The sequence below is a fragment of the Megalobrama amblycephala genome, linkage group LG18 (assembly GCF_018812025.1).
Source record: "Megalobrama amblycephala isolate DHTTF-2021 linkage group LG18, ASM1881202v1, whole genome shotgun sequence".
Taxonomy (NCBI): Eukaryota; Metazoa; Chordata; class Actinopteri; order Cypriniformes; family Xenocyprididae; genus Megalobrama; species Megalobrama amblycephala.
In genome coordinates this window covers 19,676,180-19,693,220 of record NC_063061.1, presented here as the reverse complement: position 1 = coordinate 19,693,220, position 17,041 = coordinate 19,676,180, and the positions used below count along the sequence as shown (strand labels likewise).

The 17,041-nt window shown below is 39.5% G+C and overlaps 1 protein-coding gene across 2 annotated transcripts in view; it reads left to right on the top strand.

Annotated features, from left to right (window-relative positions):
• Window positions 1-17,041, top strand: part of LOC125252375 — a 97,825-nt gene that overhangs the window by 66,188 nt on the left and 14,596 nt on the right. The gene's annotated exons all lie outside the window — the stretch shown is intronic.

Here is a 17,041-nt window from a genome sequence, read left to right as displayed (position 1 = left end):
CGCTTGGAGGGTGAGGAGATCATCCGCAGTGAACTGAGGTGAGAGTTCAACATGGGAGGAGGCGGGGGTTTGCGCGCCAGCGGCGTGCTGGTGGCGGGTTATGGCAGCAACTGAAGGGTTGGGTGGGAGGGATGGGAATTTCCAAGGCTCTCCATGTGATGCACCTGCTTTGGCAAGGGCATCGGTTTGGTCATTGAGATCTTTGTCTTGCCCTGGTTGGCGTGAATGACCGCGGACCTTTTTCCAGTAGATGATCATGTCATGTGTGGTGACAATGGTATCGCATGCTTGGAAAAGCTCCTGATGTTTGACAGGCTTGTTGTTAGCTGTCTTGAATCCGTTCTGTTTCCATCCGGCTAGATGGCATGTGAAACTTAGACGGGCATAGTTCAAGTCAGTACATATCAGGAGTTCTTTGATGTTGTGGGAGGCGGCCAGTTGTAGGGTGATGAGGACGGCTGCTATCTCTGCATATTGCGATGAGTGAGGGCCTAACTTGAACTGTTGTGGTGGGCAAGGGTCATTGTTGAGCCAGACCACGCCTGCTCCCGCTTTCAAGTTGCCTTGTTGATTGTAGGAGCAGCCATCGACATATGCTGTGGGCATGCCTTCACACACATTCTCCTCGAAGTACCTATAGTTTGTCAGTTGCGGTGGTGCCGGTTCTTTGGCTTCTGCTGAGGTATTCAGCGTGTCTGTTGAACAGCTCTGATAGGCTGCTAGCCCGTTTCCCAGTGAGGATTTGTGGTTTTGGGCATATCTTGCCTCGACGTCGGTGGCGCATTTGGGTGAGTTGGGATGCGCACTATGTGGATATCAGTCAGGCCACAGTCCAGGGAATCCTTTGCGAAGGAGTCCTTATATTTGCACAGAACTTCTTTAAGTCCTTGGCGATCCATTTCACTGTGGAGGGCATCCGCCTCGCTCAGGATTTGTTGGACTTATGCATTGAACCCAGAGTAGGGTTCCTCTGAGTCATTTGAGGGACTGTGGGCCTTGACAGTCAGTTCTACAGGTGACTCTGTTGCAGTCTGTGTTGACACAGCGTAGACAGCGAGGCGAGTGTCATCTGTAAGTTCTGATCGGCAGACACTTTCTTTAGGCACCGGCAGAATAGAAGTGATGGTGATGATCTCATGGGGCTTTGTGCAAGTTACGGTGTTGTGGCATTCATCTGACATTAGTTCAACTGGTATGTGGCCGATGACAGGAACTGTCAGTTCAAAGTCATGGAACGCCTGGTTGATGAGCCATCCCAGGTGACTGGCTTTTGGCACATTGATGTCTTTGGCCGTACAGTTGTTGAACAACACATACACAGCACGAGATGACACTTCTATGAGAGGTGTGGCTTCCAAGGTCAGTCCTAGTTTTAGGCAGGTCCTGGAAGGTTGGAAGAAGCCTAGCTTACTGTTAAGGGTCTGGCCAGGTCGCATGTTGAGGCGGACACTGACACTCTTGCTGTAAGCGGGGATTGTGGCTTCTTGCTCGTTGATCATGGCGCATGCATCTGGTATTGTTTGACCAGACCGAAGATTCTTGAGGTTGACTGAAGATGTCAATTGGTGTGACAAGGGAGCCCATATGACGTCATTCACGGTGTCAACGCAGGCGTTGAGACGGACCATGACGTCTGCTCCTATGTAGACGTCATGAGGCAGGTTGGGGACAACCAGGAAGTAGTGACTCAAGAGTCTGTCATTCCATCGTATGTCTGCAGCACAGACAATCTTGGAGGTAGCCATGGTTGTTGACCATGGATTGAGAGGGAAGCGGCTATGCTTCGAGACGTGTGGTATGCTCTGATTTGTCTGCTTCAATGTTCTGAAGAGCTTCAGGCTGATAGCTGAGTTTTCAGCCCACAGGGCTAATGCTGCATCAGGCACTGATATGTCTTGGACATTTATGGCAGTCATGATTCGGAGGGAACCTGAGTCTGACGCTTGCAGTGAGCAGAGGAATGGGTCTTGGTTCTTGTTGCTTGAAGTGGAACTTGCTCTTGACTTTGAACTTGCATCGTCAGTCAGTGGATGGGGGGCGGTGTCTGTGGCTTGACACTGCAATTCGTTCAGGTTTACTGACTGGAGGGGCAGAGGCTCACGGACTTGTGTCCATATCTTCAGGTGTTTGAAGTCTATTAAGGGCTCAAAGCGGTTAAGCAGGTCTTTCCCAATGAGGAGAGGATATGTGTTGAGTGGTGAGACGTATACTGGGTGAACAAGATTCATTGGTCCCACCGTTAGGTGAATCGGTGCCACATGTTTTAGTTGTAGGCCTGTGTGGGAATATGCTTGGAGGTTCAGCTCACACCTTTGAAGTTTGAAGGTTCCGTTAGACCTCTTTGTTCTGTTTTGGACTTCTTCAAGGAGTTCTGTTGACATTAGGGTGATGTCAGCTCCAGTGTCGAGGAGGGCTTCGACCTTGATGTGTTGTTCGATGATAATGGAGAGGTAAAACTTTCTTGCGATACCTTTCTCAATGAGATCACCCAGGAGTTGGGGGACTGGAGTTTGGGATGAGAGAGGTAGGATGTCAGCATTTATTTCGTTTTCTTCGGAGGAGTGGCAGACGACCAAGACAGCACTTTCAGGAACTGGAGTGGTTTCCACAGCAGGTGTTTGTTGGATGCTGCTGTGATCTGACCCATCAGGTGTTGGATCAGTTTCTGACTGTTTTGCAGGATGTTCAGGTGGGACTTGTCCGTTTGAAGTTATGGTGCTTGTGGTTCTCTGAGAGAGAGATGAGGTGCTGTTCTCTGGGGTGTGTTGAGTCAGGTGGTCGCTGCCATCTCGTCCGGCAGCTAGTCAGGATGAATCTGGTTTCGCTTTCTCTTCCCACTTCCGGTCGTCCTCCTTTCGTTGGAAGAACTCTTTCATCATCATTTTCATCAGCTCTTGAGAGCCAGGTGAAGTCTTTTGTTCTGGTATGGATTCATTTTGGGCTCTGTCAGCTTGGAATCTTTGTGAGTTTTTTCGTCGATTCCTTGGGCTGGTTGCTCCAGGGTGTGCACTTGTCTAATGCCTTTTATAATGTTGGAAACGTGGGCTGGCATATGCAAATATTGGGGGCGTACACCCCGACTGTTATGTAACAGTCGGTGTTATGTTGAGATTCGCCTGTTCTTCTGAGGTCTTTTAAACAAATGAGATTTATATAAGAAGGAGGAAACAATGGAGTTTGAGACTCACTGTATGTCATTTCCATGTACTGAACTCCTGTTATTTAACTATGCCAAGATAAATTTAATTTTTCATTCGAGGGCACCTTTAAATCAGTATTCACATCACTGGTATTCTTTTGTGTTTAATCTAGGATTACCTAGGCTATGTTATAACAAGTATTAGGTAAGGTTACAGCTTATCATAAAATCCTATATTTAAATCTTCTGTGGTAAGTATACTGAGACAAACTACCCGTAACGGCGTCAGTTTCTATTCTTCCTATTTACATCTATATGGCTTGCTTTATTCAGCTCATCAGGGCATCTCATTCATCCACTCTGTCTTCCCCGCATCTTATATGATCTATGGCAAGGTTATATGCTGGCCTATCAGCCTAATTGGCTTTCATGCTTGACCTTATGTGGCAATATTACGGCCTATGCGGCAATCTTCACACCCTTAAAGCTATGGCAGAACGAAAAGCTATTATATGATTCTTTCTGTTAATGATTCAACATTCATTAAGTCTGTGCATTCATCACCTCTTTCTCTTTGGTGATATTTAGGAATGCATTCAAAGAATCCTTCAACTGGTGCGTATTTTCTTCACATTCTCAGTTCTTTTGGGGGTAGGCTCCGCCCCTGCCTTCATCTTAAGGTAGGATCTGCAAACGTCTGCTACCCTCCGGATTGTACTATGGACAGGGCCTACGCCAAAGAACTTTATCATTATCATTGGTTATTTACATTCATACTGTTGAATAAATCGTATTCAAACGTTTCTTTGCTTCCCAAGTGTTTCTGGTAGAACTCATGTATTAGTACTGGGTTTTGAGATGGGGGTTTGTTGAAGTGCCTTTGCATCGAATCCATCTTTCCTCTGCCATAGTATCTGGTGATGTTGTAGTTGGTGTCCGTTCTGCACTTCCAGTTCCTGGGATTACATTTATTCTAGGAAATGATTTAGCTGGGGGGAATGTTTGGGGTGAGAGTAATGTGGCAGCTCCACCCATAGTAGTATCTGTACCCATAAAAACTGATGTTGAAATTCATAAAGAATTATCTGATTTGTTCCCAGCTTGTGCAGTCACTCCATCAATGACTGAATGTCTATCTGAAAACCAGGATGACAAGGTTCTACTCAGTGACCCCTTCTTTTCTGCTAATGCAGGTGAATCTGAATCTGATGTCTATAAATGTTCTGAACAGAAAGACTTGAAGGTCTGCTCTTTGCCATCTACTGATAAAGAAGAGTCTACAGAACTGCAAAGTGAATCTGAGGTTATATCCACTTCTGAAAACATTTGTACTGGTCTTTCTAATGTTGATGACTGTTCTTTGACTTCTCTTTTACAGATCTCTCGAGAGGAGCTATTAGAGCACAACAGACTGATGATATACTTAAGTTTTTATTCTTTGCAGCAAGGTCCAACAGGGAGTCTGATCTTTCTTCATTGTATTTCCTTGAAGACGGCCTTCTTTGTAGGAAGGGGATCATGCATAAGGATATGATAGAACCTAAAATTCAGATTGTAGTTCCACTGCAGTTTAGAGATTCTGTATTGAAATTGGCTCAAGAAGGACTCGCTGGTCATACTGGAGTCTGGAAAACGTATAGTCATATTAGGCATATTGAGTTTTGTTGGCCTAAAGTAAAACGAGATGTGGCCAAATATATACGATCTTGTCACACGTGTCAGATTACTGGTAAGCCCAATCAGAAAGTGCCAGTTGCTCCACTACAGCCTATTCCTGTGGTTTCCAACCCTTTCGAACATCTGGTCACTGACTGTGTTGGTCCTCTGCCACAGTCTAGGGCTGGTCACCATTATCTTTTCACTATTGTGTGCCAGACTACCCGTTATCCTGCAGCTTACCCATTGAGATATCACCACTAAATCTATTTTGAAAGCCCTCACTAACTTCATGTATATCTTTGGTATTCGAAAGATTATCCTATCAGATCAGGGTTCAAATTTCATGTCAAAGCAGTTTTCAAAACCCTTACGTCAACTTCACGTTACCCACAATGTTTCTAGTGCCTACCAGTCAGGGGATTCTTGAAAGGTTTCATCAAACCTTAAAGTCTCTTAAGGTCATATTGTGTGAAATTTGATGTGGACTGGGAAGAGGGTCTGCCATGGATGCTATTGGCTATACATGAAGTAATTCAAGAAAGTTTGGATTTTAGTCCAAATGAATTGATGTTTGGTCATCCAGTACGAGGACCTACTGCTGTCTTAGCTGATGAATAGCGTACTACTAAGTCTCCAAAAAGTATTGTAGACTATGTTGGTGGATTTCATTGTAGACTTTATGAGGAACGGCCGATAGCTCAAAAGAAATTTGGTAAGTCTCAAACAAAAATGCAACAACGTTTTGACAGGAAGGCTAAGTTTAGGAGTTTTCAGGTAGGTGATCAGGTATTGGCTTTATTATCTCTTCCTACTAATCCGTTTCAAGCCAAGTTTACTGAACCTTACAGTGTAGCTAAGTGTCTTTCAGATAATAATTATCTGTTGAATACTCACAATCATAGGAGAAAAGTGCAGGTCTGTCACAATAATTTGTTAAAATCCTATGTTGCTCCGGTAAGTTCTGCTTCTGTTGGTATTGTGACATCATGTGATCCTTCTAATCTAGATCAGTCTGTGGTTCTTTCTCTCCATTGTATTTGTAACCAAATAAAAAAACTTATTTTTACGTCTAGCTGAGGCTAATTTGACCATCAACCTAGCTAAGTCTGAGTTTGGAAAAGCAAATTTATTTGGGTAAAATAGTTGGAAATGGTTGTGTATCTCCCATTGGTGCTAAAGTCAAAGCCATATGTAGTTTTCCTACCCCTTCCAATATTCGCAAGTTGAGTAGATTTCTCGGAATGATAGGTTACTATCAGAGTTTTTGCCAGAATTTTGCCAGAGTGGTTTCGCCTTTGACTGATTTATTGAGTCCGAAAGTTGTTTTTCTGTGGTCTGAGACATGCCAACAAGCTTTTGAAAATTGTAAGGCTTTATTGGCAAATGCCCCTATTTTGAAAGTTCCAAATTTCGAGAAGTCTTTCTGGCTTGAAATTGATGCTAGCGCTTGCGGTGCAGGCGCTGTTCTCTTGCAAGAGGACTTAAATGGAGTTGAACATCCTTTTATTTTTCAATCGTCATCAACAGGTCTGAAAAGGAAGCCCTTGTCCTTGTGCTGGCTATACAACATTTCGTAGTATATTTTGGTTCAATTGCTGCCCCAATTATTGTTTATACAGATCATAACCCTCCGTTTTTTTTAAATCGCATGAGGAATCGAAACCAACGACTTATGCGGTGGAGTCTTATTTTACAGCCTTTCCACCTGGAAATTCAGCATGTGCAAGGGAAGGATAACGTAATCGCTGACGTCCTTTCTAGAACGTAATATCATGCATGTTTTTCTCTTCTTTCTTCTTTTTGCATCTCTATGGCCCAGAGGTGCTGGAAGATGAGGTGGAGTGAGAGGTGCTTCATGAATAGATGGACCATATTTTTAATTTTTTTATTTTTTTCATATTTTGCTTTTTGTGTTTTCCCCCTCTTTCTCTTTGATTCTTTGCAGAATCTTTTTGAGGAGGGAGGTGTTACGACCCTGTCTTTTCCTTCTTCACTTGGTGGTGGCAGTGTGGCGTCTGGATGTGACGTGAATGTCACATTGGATAATTTATGGGTGGAGAGTGTATATATATCTGGCTGATCTACTCAACAGTACTTCCTCTGGTAGAACGTGTTTCTCCAGAGAAGTCATTTGCTCCAACCAGCTTTCGTTTTGTTCTTACTTCCCAACCTTTTTTACCCATTGGATTCTTATTTTCTTTTGTTTATTTAATTCCTTAGACATTGTGCTATTTTGTTTGGAACAGATAATTTTGTAATAAACAACATGGCAATTCAAAGAACTTATTTGTTTGTGTGATCCTCTTTATGTAACTTTCAAAACGAGCTGGCCATGACACCACCCTGTCTCCTCCCCAAAACCACCATATATGGAGCTTGTTTTACTATGCATAACCTCATCTGCATATAATTTCCATTTGTATTTCCATCCACGTGTCACCATGGTGTAACATCTGGATGGATCCGTTCAGAGTCAATAAACTTTGGAGTTTTCCGAACACTTTTAACCTGATGAACTTTGTTTGTAAATCACTAAATCGGCTCCGGACGACTGTGACTTTCGGCAGGTTTGTGGACCTGTGAGGGTAAACAGAAAACTCCAACTTCCTCACTTTGGTGACTTCAAAAGGAGCACCCCCCCCCAGAGACTGACCAGATCCACATTCCAACACCCACACACACAGGTACACACAAAAACACACACACAGACACATACAGAAACACACAATCATACATTTTTGACTGTATATGTAAAATACAACTATGCTGAAATATATCCATCATGTATTTTAGGGCCTATGCATGTTTCCTAGTGTTTAAATGAGTGTATTTGTGCTAGTGTGCATTTTAATAGTGGAATCTTGTCTGTAAACCATAACTTCTTTTATATGCATTTCTGATGTATCGAGTTTGATCTCTCCTTAAAGCTCCGGACTCGAGCTATTCACTGAGGTATGTCACATAGCTGACAAATGCATTTTTCTATGTGTTTAATGATACTGTGAAGAAAGCACTCCATCTCGAAATCCGATCTGATAGTCATTAAGTATGCAAATTCAGCTAGGAGACCAAACAAAGGAACTTTGCCCGCCAAATAGTGCTGCGCATCTATTGGTCGCTACAATTCAGGAGGTGTGTTAGCTTGGGTTTCCATAAAAACAACGACACACACCTTCTCCGTTCTCTCTTTGGGTCTCCCGATTGTCTCACGAGCACCTCGTGCACGTTTCTCCCGGATGCCTCCGGTGACCACGCGCTGCCATCGCGCTCAGCTTCGGGACCGCCATCTTCCAGTGAAACTCACTCTCAAGTCCTCAGTTCAAACCTTCCCGCGGAACGGAAGAAGCCAACGAACTGCACCAGCACTAAACTGAAATTCGACACGCACAACCAATGCAAGTATACTGCCGTTTCTCAATCTTAGATGATGAAACTGATTTCCGTGCTGGCTCAGGACTGTTTGTAAGTTTGCTACTTGCCTTCTCTCTTTCCTTCTCTACTTCCACTCTTGTACATAGGTGTGTATATTCTTGTATATATATTTAGACGTATAATCTCTGTAGTCGTAGCTGCATATATTAAACACTTAATTCATGCTCGATTGCTCTGTTTGTTCTTTCAACTGAAGACCAAGTCACTTTAACATTTCGATCCTATATCCTTGCTCTATGTTTGGATGCTAGAATAGGAAGTCTTTCCTCGTGGCCAGAGGAAAGAAAAATCTTCCTTTTTATAACATTCTGAGGAGCTGCAGTTTGCTGGATAAACTAACAGTTTCTCTAAATAATTAGTAAACCAGAACTAAGCATATATGTAATTGATTATAATTCGTTGTAATTAATTCACAATATATGTTTAATTCCCCGTTGGGTCGATATATGAATCATAATTTATTCATAAGGCTTTATGAATTATTATATTCATATTTCATCCATAAATTGATTACTAACTGTAGTAAATCGTCACAATGGTTAACACAGTCAAAGGTACAAGACATTGGAAAATATTAGATATGGACTATAAATGCCATTTGCATTACATTGCTAAAAATCATCCAGTATCCTTATGTTTTAGAATAAATATATCAAAATATCCATAAAAACAAAATTGGATAAAATACTTCTTAGATAGTCAGAATAGAGTTGATTCATTTATTTCCACTGGCCAAATAGTATTTTAACTGTTTTAAACAATTCAAATCAAATTTATGCATTTTTGCTAATAAAGTTAGGGTTAGGGTTAGCATATCCCCTAACCCTAACATATCTTTTAGGATGTTTATAGGCTATTTTTAGTGGAAACAGATAGGCCTACTTGCAGTGCATCCAGAAAGTATTCACAGCTCTTCACTTTTTCCACATTTTGTTATGTTACAGCCTTATTCCAAAATGGATTCAATTCAATATTTTCGTCAAAATTCTACAAACAATATGTCACAATCAAAAAGGAAGATTTAGTAGCTAATGTGAAATATAACAATTTATATTTCAGACAGGAAGAGTGCAAGAGTCAGAAGAAGCACGTGCAGTGTAGCGAATTAACTCAAAGGGGGAATATTAATAATTATGATTAATTATGAATATGTGAATCAGTTAATCGGATTAACTTGATGTAGCTACATTAAAATGAATATTAATCAGTTAACCAATCAATTAACCTGTTCGTCCAGTGAACACTCATTGTTAATTGTTTATTAATTCTAAGAAATGTTCATTTCCAGGTTATGGAAAACAACATTCTTATTGTACAGTACTACTCAGAGCATGTAGTCAAGATCTAAATCATTTAAGAGGCAATTTATTATCAGACGGAGTCAGAACCAAACATGTATTGTGCACAAGCTTTATTAACCTTCTGAGGTCTGAGGATTTTTGGGGCCCTGGAGAAGTTTTGACATGCTCTGACATTTGTGCTTTTTTCAGTTGTTCATAAACATATTAACACTCTGGAGTCTGAGGTATCGCCAGCAATACCACCTCGGTTTTTTTCTTACCAGTGTGAAAGAGACTCAAAATACTCCGTCAATGTTGCATATACAATTAAGAGTTATACACCATTTTAATTTGTTGAATATCTTCTTTTATTTGTGTACACTCAGAGTAAAAACAAAAAACAAAATGTTGTGCTTTTTGCAAAATAAAGAAAACTAACATGATGCGTGATCTCTTGTCTCCCTCTCAACGAAGTCCAATCTGATAATTCTCAGAAAATGAACTGTAACTTAGTAGATACTAATGACACAAAAATGAGACTTATGTCTAAAAAAATGTTGAAATGTCAGGTTTTAAATCATGTAAGTCAAATCGAAAACAAAAATTCTGTTTATGTAATCTGTATGAAAAAAGAGCCATGTCAGAAGTCCGTGATTCAGCTCATCATCCGCTCATGTGGCCACGCCCACGGAGCCAGCGCTATTCAGGCGCAAATTCTGAGGCAATACATGCATACATCGTCTCAATCGTGTATTTATTGTCTTCAAAAGTGTTTTGCATAGCCATAGTTAGCGATCTCTGGAAGCCTCTTTTAGTTTGGTTAGTTCCTGGAATGTCACATGGCCTATTCTTCTTTAGGAGATATTTGTGGACTAAATGTGCACAGAGCGCCCTCCGGCTGCAAGTATGAATTGAAAACAGTATCCAGCACGCATAGTGATGACAATAAATATGGAATAAATATTACTCCTCAGTATAGAAAATTGACATAAATATATAAGAATCCATCAATATTTCTCCAAATGTGCATGCTTTTAAGCTAAAAGCCTATATGAAATGCCATAGAGGTAACATAATTGTTCAGACACTTTGCATCACAGAAATACATTATATTTTAAAGAATATAATAGAATACCATTATTTTAAATTGTAATAATATTTCACAGTATTGCTGTTTATGATGAGCTGAGACATTATTACAGAGGGTTTTTTTCACAGCCTACCTGACTGAAAGGCCTCATTAATATGCAAGTCATTTCAGGTCATTATTATGTGATTATTTTGTCTTCTCAGGTGTAAATCACCCATTATTCATGATGATTCACGCCTCCACGCATACTGTGTTTCTTGACAAAAAGTGTCTTACAAAAACTAAATCAATATATTGTTTTATATGAAGGAGTAGGCAGCATAATTTTTACATAATTCTGAAGCAAAAACTCTAGTCTACAACCTCCAATACCCAGAAGTCTTGTGAATACAGATTTAATATACTTTTTTTGGCCTTATTTCAGTGACTTAAGTTTTTTGTTTTTTCAATAACCACACATAAATATTATTCCTTCAAAAATACAAACATGTACATATATGTTGCTCACATATTATGGTAGCCTAGTTTGTGCGGAATACAGTGTAATGACACTTTTGTCATTTATATGTTTATGAACAACTGAAAAAAGCACAAATGTCAGGGCATGTCAAAACTTCTCCAAGCCCCAAATCAGCCTCAGACTCCAGAGGGTTAAGCACATGATTTATTTTAAAGGGGTGATGAACTGAGAAATAACATTTTCCTTGAGCTTTTCACATATAAGTGGTCATCATACTATCCTGTAAGTTTCAGAACTGAAAACTTGTTAGTCAAATAAAAGCTTATATTGACACCAGGCCCAGCAAACGATGACGTCTATCCACTTGTTAAGTCGTGACGTAAGGAGCGCTGTTACTAGGTCCAAGCCTCGACTCGTTTCACTGGAGAATGCCATTTCCACAGACGTTTATGAGCACTATTTATTCATAATAAACATTTAACATTTTAAAGTTAAAAATGTAAAATACTTACAGTCTACAAAACAGTCTCTGTGCTCACATCGTCACAGACATTAATATTTTAACGATTTATAAAAGATTAATCACTGTCTGGCCATCTGGGTGTCACAGAGACGAACTCTGTGATACTCTGACCATCGGAGGGCTCCCTCTCCGGAATACTAATACACTCATACACTCACATTCACTCTTACATTCACACGCACTACCCCGTACCTTGGACCAATCACTACATCCAGCTGCAGCTCATTTACTGGACTATTTAAGCCACTCACAACCTCACCATCATTGCGAGGTCTTGTATTGCCACGGTGTACATTTCTGAGCGTTTTCTATTACTGATTGTCTGCCTGTTATTGACCTTGTTTATTCCCCGTTCACAATTCTCTGCTGCCTGCCCCTTGGACTGTTTATTGTTATTTACTGGACTGTGATTGATATCTGCCCGCCCTGATCTTCTGCCTGCTCTACGACCACGATTCTGTCTGTTCCCTGCCATACCTGTCTGCCCCTGCTTTTGACCCCTGCCTGTCTGTACTACGAATTCTGTTAATAAAGCCTGCTGATGGATTCCAACTCGTGTGACGATTCGTTACACTGGGATTTTGGTATGGCCATAAAGGTTATGATTATAATTTTTTGGAAGTATAACACCACATTGTGTCTGTATATTCGCACCATTTGTTGTTTTCTTGTGGTATGAGATTTGGACCCAGAAGCACTGCAGCGTGACGTCAGACTTAACAACCGAATGATGTCAAAGGGCAGCAAGCACCGCATCTGCAGAAGAAGATCAACGCCTACTTCATCAGTGCCTGTTTAGCCCTGCCCACCGATTCACACATGATATGCAATAGAATAGGTAGCCTAAGTAACATAGCTACCAAGCAATAAACATGCCATTGAGGATTACAAAATATTGTGCAGCGCCTGGACTCGACAGTAATGAAACAACATGTAAGTAACTGTGTTAATTCTAATGCCTGATCTGATATGTAATGATTCATGTACTGTCAGATGTTCTTTGTCTATGTGTCAGTAAATTAAAACCGTGACTAAACGTGCTAAAAGAGAGAGTGATTTCAAATGGAAAGATGTCAGCCAATCACAGCAGTGGGTGTTTACACTGAAGTCTCACAGCAGACACGCCTCTGAAAACAGAGAGTTCAAATCAGAGGGCTAAAATCAGGGTAGGGAAAAATGCCTTTTATTTCTAAATTATGACAATTTTGATGTAAAAAGCATACTAACATTATAAGTGCACCCCAGGAAACATTATAAAACAATAAAACAAAGCAGTTCATGACCCCTTTAAACTTACTATCAAATACACAACTAGTATTCAGGCCAGTTAAGTGATGACGTGTGGCTTTTCAAGAAGTCAAAGAGAGGAGGACAGTATCATCACAGCCTGCATCTGGATGAAGGTTGAACTGTATTGATCCCAGCAAATGTTCTGACCATGATTCCAGTTTAGTCGTTTCTTTGGGAACTGTTCCACAAATGTTCTTTGTGGGTTTTGAATTTTTATTTTTTTTATTTAGCTGTGCATAAGTTGCAGTAGGGTGAGTTTGAAGGGAAAGAGAACAACACAAAACAGATAAAGAACTTTTAAGATCAGTTATTAGTGTATTTAGTGTTTTCTACATTTAATGAGGATCTGTGCTATTCAGTAATGTTTATGACAAAGCTTCAGTCAAAAGTTTAAACTCTGATAATATTATTTAAATTTGTTTCAAAGTCAGATTACTTCTATTCCTTCTTAAAGAGGCTGTTTCATTTGGTTTAGCCATAAATGTTAGTTAATGTGTTGGAGCCATATTTAGATACTTGCACACTATTAATTTAAGAGACTTTAATTTATTTATTTTCTATTTCAAATATTATGATTTAAATATAGAAAGAAATTTTATATTGGTTTAATACTTGGACTAACCTGTTTTATATGTATTTACTTGCTCCTCCTCCTTGACACGTCACTACAGCGCGAAAGTGCAAGTGTTAATAGCCAGTTAGCATTGTTTGGCAGGAACAGGTTAGAGGGTGGAGAGCAACAGTTTCTTTAATCGCATGCTCACACCTGTAGTTCGTATTTTTGGAATTTGATTTGTATTTTATTTGAAAAGTGAACCGGAGATCGTGATTAATAAATAACGTTTTGTTTTGTGACGATTGCATCTCCGTGCGTGCTTTATGGACAGGACATGTGTATTACATGAAGAGACTCCTCCACTAACCTCATGGGGCTAAAGAAAGTTGTTAAAGATTAGCCGTAACATAATGCATTATCTATCAAACATGTACTAACATGTAGTTAAGGCTGCTGTTATTCATGCATGAATTCATATGACTCCTGTCGTAGTTAAGGTTAGCTCTTTATTGGTTCATGATTAGTTAATGCTTTCAAGAATCAGTTCATGCTGAATTAACTCTCTGGAGTCGGGTAACGCGCTGGCGTGTTTTGCAGGATTTTTTTCACATTGCAGCAAAACAGACTTAAAATACTCTGTCATTTTTTGTCATAGAGACAAGTAATATATCAATTAAAACTATAGAATATTTTCTTTTATTTGTGTACATTCAGAGTAAAAACAAAATGTTGTGCTTTTTGCAAAATAAAGAAAACTAACATGATGCGTGATCTCTCGTCTCCCTCTGAACGAAGTCCAATCTGATAGTTCTCAGAAAATGAACTGTAACTTAGTGAATACTAATGACACAAAAATGAGACTGAAAAAAACATTAAAATGTCAGGTTTTAAATCGTGTAAGTCAAATCGAAAACAAATATTCTCTGTTTATGTAATTTGTGTGAAAAGAGACACATGTCAGAAGTCCGTGATTCAGCTCATTATCCACTGCGGCCACTCCCACGGAGCAAGCACTATTCAGAGGCAAATTCTGAGGCAATACATGCATACACAGCAAAATCCCCAGAGTTAAATCAACTCTGCTCAGAGTACATATGGTCCCTCTCTGAAAAGTGTTAAAGCAACACTGAAGCAGAGTTCAATTTAATGAGATAATTAAGCAATTAATTAAGTAATGATTGTGCATTAGTGATGAACACCTGCTGTTAACAAGCAGAATCACTGAAGAAATAAGAAAAAACACAAGAACTACAAGTGACTTAAGTCACAGCCTTATTAATTGCTTAATTATCTCATTAACTTTAACTCTGCTTCAGTGTTACTTTAACACTATTTAGAGAGGGATCATATGTATTCTGAGCAGAGTTGATTTAACTCTGGGAATTTTGCTGTGTAGGTCGTCTCAATCCTGTATTTATTGTCTTCAAAAGTGTTTTGCATAGCCATAGTTAGCGATCTCTGGAAGCCTGTTAGTTCCTGGATAGTCACATGGCCTATTCTTCTTTAGAATAATTTGTGGACTAAATGTGCACAGAGCGCCCTCCGGCTGCAAGTATGAATTGAAAACACAGTATCCAGCGCTCACAGTGATGACAATAAATTTTGAATAAATATCACTCCTCTGTATAGAAAATTGACAAACATGAGAATCCATCAATATTTCTCCAAATGTGCATGCTTTTAAGCTAAAAGCCTATATGAAATGCCATAGAGGTAACATGAATGCTCAGACACTTTGCATCACAGAAATACATTATATTTTAAAGTATATAATATAATATTATTTTAAATTGTAATATTTCACAGTTTTGCTGTTTTTTCTGTATGTTTGATATACACCATGATGAGCTTGAGACATGATCACAGCCTACCTGACTGAAAGGCCTCATTATTATGCAAGTCATTACACCTCATGCGGTTCTTTTGTCTTCTCGGGTGTAAATCACCCATTATTCATGATGATTCACGCCTTCTGTTTTTTGACAAAAAGTGTCTCACAAAAACTAAATCAATATACTGTTCTAAATGAATGAGTAGGCAGGATAATTTTTACATAATTTTTAAGAAAAAAACTAGTCTACAACCTCCAATACCCAGAAGTCTTGTGAACACATAGTATTTTTTTGGCCTTATTTCAGTGACTTAAGTTTTTTTGTTTTTTCAATAACCATGCATAAACGTTACTCCTTCAAAAACACAAACATGTACATACATGTTCCTCACATTATGGTAGCTTAGTTTGTGCTGAATACAGTGTAATGACAGAGAACATAGAAGAAAACACAACCATGTTTGATACTGCTGACACAGAACCAAGAGCAAAATGAACTGAGGGCTAATATACACAATGAGATAATTAACATAACAAAGAACACCTATACAACTCAATCAAAAACCATAGAAACAAACTAGCAAAGGAAACTGTTACAATACAGAAGGGTCAGAGACTGGCGATAACAGTTATTGACGTTTATTTGACACAGCAGAGATAACAGTAGTGCAGGTGAGTATCAGGTGAACTTTGGAGTGAATGATGAGATGTAGAAGAATGATACTGTCCTTTTTGTTTGTAGTGGTGAAGATCCTGGATGGTGGTGAAGACAAATGACACTGGAGACAGAAGACACTCACACACAGACTGGGAACACAGGAGGAGACTTGGAAATGCTGGAGACGGATAAGTAGATCGCTAGGAGTCCTTGAGGTAAGCATGAAAGTAAGTCTAGATGCAAACAAGACCAAACAGTGACTGAGTGAGTGTGAGTGTCTTTTGTACTGGTGCTGATTGGCGTGCTGATGAGGTGCAGGTGCGTGTGATCAGTACTCTGGAGATGGAGTGCGCTGTGATTGGAGGGTGTTGGACAGACAGAAACACTGTTAAATTCAATATGGCATTTAACTCGACTAAGGTCTATTGCTTGCTCAACATTTTTATAGTCAGGTTCAGTGTTCACTGTAAACTGGTCCTGTATTGTGAAGAATGTAAAAATGGTGCAAGTAAACACAAAAACATTGAAATTATAATTTAGAAATATAAGAAATAGAACATCATGCTCCAGGGTTCCAGAAACTTGAGTACTGTGCACTCTTCAAAAATGGTGCTTGGTACACTAAAAGATACTAGTGGTGCAATGGGGTTTTGAGACAAATGAAACTTTGCTTCCCATTTATTACCTAAAGAACATTTTATGTACATGACACAACATCAAAAACTAACTAATAAACATTATTAAAGGATTATTTAACTTTAAAGTGAAAATTGCCCCAGATTTACTTACCCTCAAGCCATCCTAGGTGTATATAACTTTCTGATGAACACAATCAGCGTTATATTAATAAATATCTTGACGCATCCAAGTTTTATAATGGCAGTGAACAGGACCAACGAGTATGAAGCTCAAGAAAGAGCATCCATCCATCATAAATGTACTCCACATGGATCTGGGGGTTAATAAATGCCTTCTAAAGCGGAGATGCGTTTAGAAAAATATCCATATTTAGCAAGTAAAATATTTTATCAGTTCAAAAATCTTACACTATGTAGCTCTGGATCGGCGTGTACGACAGTGTGTTCCAGAGCCTGCCAATATCCAGCAAATTCACACAGCCATT